Below are 8670 nucleotides of genomic sequence, written 5' to 3' on the forward strand. Positions count from 1 at the left end.
TGACAGTCTGGCAAAGAACCCAGAAGTAAAGACAGAAAAAAATGGAACATGCTGTAGAGAGAAAAGAACAAAAAAGAAGAGAAATAAAATGCTGGAGGTGCCGTCTCCTCACTTACCAACTCCCCAGCCTGCTGGCCGCTTTCCAGCCCAGGCTCTGCAAGAGAGTCCGGGGGATAGGACAGTGTCATGCAGACAGCTCCCCACTTAGCTTAGAGATGACCTTCTCTCTGAGCAAACATTCTTCCATTTAAAAAAAAAAGAACCTCACCAAGTATATAGCATAATAAACAAAGGTGAGTGGTAGAGAGGCAGAAAGAAGGCCCAGGAGCCCAGCGGTGAAGCCACTTCCCTGCACTAAGGGCGAGTGTTTAGGTGAAGATGACCAGTTTGTCCACTTCTCCGGCCGCTCTCCCATACTCCTAATATCATTTCGCCTCTCCATAGGGTCTATCGCGTTAAGAGACTGTATTTCTATGGGGGCTGATTCCATCTGTGTGTTCCCAATTACTGGCTCAGCGCACAGCCGTTCCATAGGATGAAATCCAAGAATGGGTTTTAATTGGCTATTTTTTAAGAGTTTATTTTTTCAACGCACAATAACCCTGAAAGATTTCGTTTCCTCCGTATTCTGGACTCAACTTCACAGAATGTGAGAGAACATTCCACATATATATTTACCCATGCACACATCTATTTGAGGAGAGAAAGAGAAACATCAGATTTGTTTGTTTATTACTTATATAGTTATTTAGGCCTCATGGAGAAAGAAATCCAAGTTCTGCAAATCTTCCTTAACGCTTTTTAAGTGATGTTTATTTATAGCCTATCAAATGGGCATTTATATAGTTGATACATTTTTATAAGGAAATATGCCCCAGAGAGTAGATGACCTGACCTGTACTGTTTTTCTGACCAGTAGAATACGATCCCTCCACTCCCATCATATTTACTACTGTGTAAATCAGTGTAAGTGGAGTCAGCTAATAAACTTAGCCAGAGGTCTCACACTGAAGTCCATAACCTACAAATCTTTGCTCTATAAAATATGACAAGTTGAAAAAGTTAGGTAGATGTGATAGCAGCCCACGATCCCAGTCTTTGCATTCAATCAATGAACTGTATTTAAAATTGCCTTCAGTATGGAGAAGAAACATTTGGTAAGTCCGCGGGTAAGTATTTCATTATAATATTTTTAGTAGTAAAACAAAATTGAATTTAAATCTCTCTTAATAGTGTGGTTGGCTTTATTGGATTGCCAAGTAAAATAGAGCCCTTTAACCTACTTTGTGATGACAGCATTAAAATCAACCTTGGGTTCCATTCTCAAAAGAGACATAACATCCTTTTAATATTATTTGCCCAAGATTTCCACTGATACAAACAGTGGAATAAATAAACAGTGTTTAACTTCCCTTTAAACACCTTTGATGGAAGCAGGACTGGAATGGGTATTTGTTTTCCTTGAAAACACTGAAGACTTTAAAGAAAAGCCAATATTAGAACAAAAATGGCTTTTTTAATTATCATAAGTGTGTATAATTAAAAACTTTGCTAAGTTTCTCTTCATGTACTCTTGGAAGGAACCTTAAGTCCCCTCTCTCATGGAGAAATGTCTACTCCCAAGAGAAAATTTTCTTTCTTTTTTTTTTTTTTTTGAGACAGAAACTCAAGCTGTTGCCCTAGGTAGAGTACTGTGGCATCATAGCTCATAGCAACCTCCAACTCCTAGGCTCAAGTGATTCTCCTGCCTCCACCTCCCAAATAGCTGAGACTACAGGCACCCACCACAACGCCTGGCTATTTTTTTGGTTGCAGCCGTCATTGTTATTTGGTGGCCCCTGGCTGAATTCGAACCCACCAGCTCAGGTGCATGTGGCTGGCGCCTTAGCCACCGGAGCCACAGGCCCCAAGCCAACCAAGAGAAAAATATTATCAGACAATCTTTTCATTCCTTAGTCACTATGGCCCATGAAAGAAACAGAAATTACAGGGTGGGTAGGACCCTGAGAATCTCTTTGATGTTTACATTCTTGAATTTAACAACAGAGAAGTGTAAAAAGTCACAGTTCACACAAGACCCAGTTCTCCCCTCCTCTTTCCCTCCCTCCCTCCCTCTCTCCCTCACTCTCTCTCTGGATAAATTTAACTCTAGGGGAGAAGTATTTGAAAAACCATTTGGCAGCAGCTCCAGACTGTGGTTTCTAACTAAGATCTTCCAGTAAAAAAGCAAACAGTTTGATCTCTACCTGAAGCCTATGAAATCTTACTCATCTTTAGACGCTGATGTCCAATATCGCCTGATCCCCTTGTTGAAATTCACTGTCCTCCTCACTGGTCTTACGGCTCTTTGTCGATGGCCTACAGCATTTCCCCATTTCCTCCCCAGCTTCCAAATAAACTGCTAACACCAGAAACGGTGCTGGACTGCTACACCCTCTGAGCAGCGCCTTGCATATGAGAAATAATTGTTTGCTAAAATAAATTAAATTCTAACATCCATATATCCCTTAATATTAAAATATTAAAGAAGAATGCGTTTATGAAGTATGAAGAGAACGGCAGTCTGCAAAAATGAATCCTCATATATATTCTATTTACCCAACAAGTAAGAACATATCCTTAAACAGTTTAGAGTAAACTGTTAGCCAACAGCCTTCAGGTAATGAAAATCTGTGCACTGGGAATTTCTGTGTATTTTCTGCACTGCTAGTTCTCATGTTCATGAAAAATGCATGGAAGTCTTGGACTGGAAAGCTCCTCACTGGTATATCCAGACCCTAATTTTTCTTGGGGTTTCAGACATTCATTCGTTTTTATTTTTATTTTTTAGCTGGCTGGGGCTGGGTCTGAACCCGCCACCCTCAGTATATGGGGCTGGTGTCCTACGCACTGAGCCACAGGCACTGCCAGACATTCATTCTAAATATAAGCTTACATAATGATAGGCAATTTAATGTTTAAAACAGTGTAAAGGGCCTTGGATTCAAATCAACACATGATATAATCGAATAATAATAAAAAAAGGAAATTGCAGAAGCCCTCCAATAGTTAACGGTCTTCCTTGTGGCAGTTAACACCCCTGTGTGTTTAAAAAATGCTGAAGCACAACTGAATCTTTCTGGAAGATTTTCATTCACTCATTTAACAAGTATTTACGGAAGACCAAGGACATGCCTGGTCCTCTGCAGGGCAATGGATATACCACCTTGCAACAAGGCAGACACAGCCTCCATCTTCACTGAGGTTACAGTTGGCACAGGGAGTCAGATATTAAGCAGATAACCAAGCAAATTACTTCTTGAATAAGTTGCTGCAGCTCGGCACCCATAGCACAGTGGTTATGGCAACGACCACATGCACCAAGGGTGGCAGGATTGAACCCGTCCCCGGCCAGCTAAACAACAAGGACAACTGCAACCAAAAAAAAAAAAAAAAAAAATAGCTGGGCATTGTGGCGGGTGCCTGTAGTCCCAGGTCCTTGGGAGGCTGAGGCAAGAGGATTGCTTAAGCCCAAGAGTTTGAGGTTGCTGTGAGCTGTGATACCACAGCACTCTACTGAGGGTGACATAGTGAGACTCTGTCTCAAAAGTAAATAAATAAATAAATTGCTGCCTTGGACAGAGGGCTGGGCTGAGAGATAGTGCTCTAGACAATGACAGTTTATGTGGATACTGGATTCTCAGTCAGGAAAGAACCACAGGTGAGGCAGTGATCCCCAGTGCTGGAATAGAGTTGGCCATGACAGGGGTGGTGTGAGAGGGAGTTGGAAGGAGGAACACTGCCCAAAATATCTGGGGTCTGGTTGTATGAAACATTTAAGAGTAACGCGAAGAAAGGAGTTAAACAGGGAGTTACATGGCCAGGTATTTTCTGATATCCAAATCACGCCAAATACTGCAGCAACGCTAGAATTTTTAATCTGTAGATACACCCTAAAATATAAATTGTACCTCTACAAAACAGGGCATTGCTACACAGAATAATCAATACCAAATTCAAGTTACGTGCATAGTAAGACACAATAGGTCTCTGATTATGCGTGTGTGCTCATGAGTAAAAAAATGCACACATTATTCTGTCAACATGTGAAAAGCATCACGACACCAAAATCTGAGAAGGGTTCAGGTTCACAAAGGACCTGGATGCAGGAGAGACCACTGACAAGGTCAAGTGCAGATCTCGTTTTTAAGTAACTTACAAATTTCATAAAAATTAAATATGGAAAGAATAACTTGAAAACGTTTTATTTACCACATCAGGCTTAAAAGTAAGGAGTCTTTAAAAACATTTCCAAGCCACTTATAGATCCATGTGCCTGACACAGGTATTGATGGGAGCAGGTTCAATGCCTTGGTGCCTAATTCAAGAGTCTACCTGGTTGTCCAAGTTCATAATGAAGGGAAAAAACCTCTATCATTCCAAACCTTCTGGAATCTATGTCGAACCACGTACCCTCTTTCAGAACTCGTACCCTACGTACGAAAGGGAACACAGACATCTCTGTCATCCTTACTGAACCATCCCTCGCTCTTGGTTCACCTCGGATCTAAGTTATTTCCATTCCTATTTTTACAAAGCACAGCATGAGTCGTCTTTTGGTCATTTATGCAGCATGAGCTCCATTAGATCATTTATTAGATTATTCTGATGTATCCTAACAATTACAAAAGATTCACACCCTTGCTACAAATCTGCACGGTATGTTTTAAACATATGAGAATGTCAAAGTTATATGAACATATTTTTTCATCTAAAAATGTGTATAAAGGGTCTGCTCTGAACAGGGCCTGAAGAAATGTCTTCTCCATCTACAAGACACCCTACAGCAATCTGGGGTCATTGTGATGGGGGGCACAAAACCTGTGGCCTTCCCACGAACAAACTCTCTACATGTGCAGAAGAAAAAAATTATAAAATATATCTGGTAGGTGCACGGGCGATCACTGCATAATTTTTTCAACTGCACTGTATGTTTGAAAAATCCCCTAATAAAATATTGGAAAATTTAAAAACAAACAAATAAGTAAATAAGCATAATTTCTCTGATTTAAATAATTCATATGAAGCCCAGACAGTAAATGTATGTATTTATGCACAAGAGAGTTTTATTATAGACAAATCATATGAAGGTCAGACAATTACGTTAGTAAACTCATCCCACGGTCACCTCCAAAGTCCTCCCCTTGGCCATCTGTTGACTGCAGTGATAGTCAGCAATGAGGTCTGTAGCCACTTTTTCCAGGATAAGTTCACAAACTTAATTGTCAAGCCTCATATGACAACAGTTCTGATGGCCACTCCAGAAAAACAGTTCAAAATTGCTTTGAACGGGGAGGGGGGTGGCCAGGTGGAAGGAGGGTAATGGGTAGGACCTCACCTACCGTGCATATTGCAAGGGTACATGTCAAATCTATGAAGAGTAGAGTGTAAATATCTAAACACAACAGTTAAATAAGTGAGGTGAAGGCTATGTCAACCAGTTTGATGTATACATTCCGAATTGTATATAAAATCAGTACATTGTGCCCCATCAAGGCAGTAATGTACACAGTTATGATCTAATCAAAATAATTGCTTTGAAGGGTGGACCAGGCACTGGCATCAGGGCACAGCTTCCCAAGGGGAGTTACTTCAAAGGTGACCAGTGTGACAGTCAGCACTGAGGGATGTAGCACTTTTTTCTAGGACAAGTTCACAAACTTAAATTGTCTGACCTTATGCATCATCCCTAGATTTAATATCAGTAAATATCATACTATATCACACCTAGATAGAGTAGCCACTGAAATCCTGCCTGTACACTGGTTTCAACAAACCTTTCATTATTTCATTCAGCAAATACATAACAAAAACTATGTCCCTAGCACTATGCAGAAGATTACAGTGAACCAGATAAATTAGATGCATCCTTCATGTAAACGCATAAAATAATTATAACTTGTAGCACCTATTAAGAAAGGAATAAGCATTTGTGAAAGCACTGACAACCCATGAGACTAAACCCAAAATAAAAACAGTATAGGGTTCTACATACCATCGAACTTCTTAAAAATTTCCTTTAAAAATGGAGTTTGTAAATAGAACTGACACCTGTTCAACTAAATTTTATTTCAGCATTAAATGAATAAACAAAAAACAAGAAGAAGAAATACACATAAAAGATCTGTACATCGGTTTTATAGATATGCATGTTTTACTCCATTTGAAAGGTAAGAATTTTCTTTATGCTAAACTTGTGAAATAGAAGGTCCTCCTTGGAGATGAGCAGATAAGGAAATCCTCCAAAAGCATTTGGAAAACACTCAAGTTAGGTTGTGAACCTATGTGTCCCCCCAGAGTGCATACCTTGGAACTTAAGATAAAAGGTGACAGTGGAATATTAAGAGGTGGGCCCCTTAGGAGGTGATTAAGTCCTAAGGGCACCAGCCTCATGATGGGATTAGGACACTTATAAAAGGTCTTGAGGGAAACAGCCAGGCCCCTTCTGTCCTCCCACCTTCTCCCAGTGAGGAGGCAAGGCTTCTGCCCTGCTAGGACCCGGCCCTGAGACACCATCGTGGAAGCAGAGAATGGTCCTCACCAGACACAAATCTTCTTACACCTTGATCTAGAACTTCCCAGCCTCCAGAGCTGTGAAATGCATTTCTCTTATTTATAAATCACCCAGTCTCAAGTATTTTGTTAAAGCAGCACAAATGGACAGAGACAACTCCAATGAGGTAGGTCTGAAAACCGAAGGGGTTTCCAAATAATCAATGGCCTTATTATCCTTTTTCTTTCCTTTTTTTTTTTTTTTTGATTTGTGTGTTCACAAGGGCTTTATTATCTTTTGATACTGAACAAATTGCACACTCAAGTAAACAGACAGTGGGGTTGATTAAATACACCAGCCAGTTCTTTCTCAAGAACCTACGTCCTATTACCTAATTCTAAAGTAACAAGTCTCCCCCTGCAATGCCATATTGTTTTACCTGTTTTGAATGAAAGGGAAAAATCAAAGGAAAATGCTATTACATTTTCTCTTCATGTTAAAATTTCATTACATTCGAGCACCACTTAAATTCTCATAGAAATAAAACATTACATTTCCTGCTTCTTTTTTTTTTCTTTTTTTTTCAAATCAACTTTGACGCATTTTACTTCTGTTTCTTGGTGTTTGTCTTTAAGTGGGCAGGCTGCAAGCAGGAGAGACAGAGATTCCGACTGCGGTCTCTCTGTGCACTCAGAGTTGAAGTGTTCTGTTTGTTGTCTCCTGGGAGAGGAACATCCCTAGTAACAAATGGGAATACGTTTACTTCAGGGCTATTTTAATAACCATCAGTAGGGAAGATGGAATTCTTATAAAGGAGCAAGTCTCTCTCTCTCTCTCTCTCTCTCTCTCTCGGCACTAGGATCAGCAATAATTTCCTCTTTAAAACACTAATGGCTCAGGTTTCATCATGTTAAAGTTTAATATACATTAAGCAGCGAACCACATGTTCAGCATCTCCATAAAATACCACCCAGAGTCCACTTTCAGAGCCCTAAAGATACGGCCAATGAGGGTATGTGGACAAACTGCCCTGAGTTTATGTGAAAATGTCATCATGCATGCTTTGAGACTGCCCCATCCATTTGTTGTAGAAACCATTAAGAAAGAAAGAAAAAGAAAGAAAGAAAGAAAGAAAGAAAGGAAGGAAGGAAGGAAGGAAGGAAGGAAGGAAGGAATGAATGAATGAATGGGCGGCACCTATGGCTCAAAGGAGTAGGGCACTGGCCCCATATGCTGGAGGTGGCAGGTTCAAACCCAGCCCCGGCCAAAAACTGTAAAAAAAAGAAAAGAAAAGAAACAAACAAACAAAAACAGACACTGTCCAGCAGCAATTTTAGCAAGGAACCTAATGTATCTACAAAGTATAAGGGTTTCTAGAGGAAGGAATTCCTGTGAATTCCAGACACATAAATGACATTCTAGAGGAGCAGGAGAGATGCTTACAAGATGCAGCCACAATAGCCCAAAAGGCCTGACTACCTGGAATAAGAAGATACTTTTATTTTAAAGAAGTTTAGTTCCTCTGTAGATAATTGAATAATTTTCTGAAATAAATAATTTTTCTATATTTTTAAAATGTAGGCCATTGATAAGAATAGCATTTAATATGCACAGTTTTTAAACCACTGGAGTTACTCATGATTTAAAGTGGACCATGGGCTTTATGTAAAATATCGGTTTTAATCTTCACAGTATCTCTCCTAGAATCCTCATCTTACACATGAGGACACTTGGAATTGAGTTGTTAAATAATTTGCGCTAGTAGATAGCACAGTAGTAATAGTTTGAATCTCAGTTTGGCAGAACTCACTCAACCTTTCACAACTTCTTCAGTTGACTGTCAAAATAAGTGGGGCTCACCAGTTTCAGACTGAACCTCAAAACAGTTTGGGAAATAGAGTGGGTGTCACCGACATGAGCACGCTGTGGAAGCACGACTTTGGACTCTTAGAGAAATGCACACACACACGTACAAATTTAAATTACAATTTGCCCTTTCACAAAAATATCTCTGAATTTCCATTATGAAATATTTGGGTAAACCTTGAAAGCAAAACCATAAGCATAAAGCATAAAAATAGCATAAAGGAATTGCAAACATTTTTCTCTTACGTGAATCCTTGCTTTTTTTTTTTTTT

The 8670-nt window shown here is 39.7% G+C and overlaps 1 non-coding gene across 1 annotated transcript; it reads left to right on the forward strand.

The window, feature by feature from the left end:
* The first annotated feature begins 4766 nt into the window (after positions 1 to 4766).
* LOC111727915 lies at positions 4767 to 4894 on the forward strand. Its single transcript, XR_002775343.1, has one exon. It is a non-coding gene; the product is annotated as a small nucleolar RNA SNORA11 (small nucleolar RNA).
* The last annotated feature ends 3776 nt before the right edge of the window (positions 4895 to 8670 follow it).

Source organism: Otolemur garnettii, unplaced genomic scaffold (assembly GCF_000181295.1).
Source record: "Otolemur garnettii isolate 467f Iridium unplaced genomic scaffold, OtoGar3 scaffold00130, whole genome shotgun sequence".
Taxonomy (NCBI): Eukaryota; Metazoa; Chordata; class Mammalia; order Primates; family Galagidae; genus Otolemur; species Otolemur garnettii.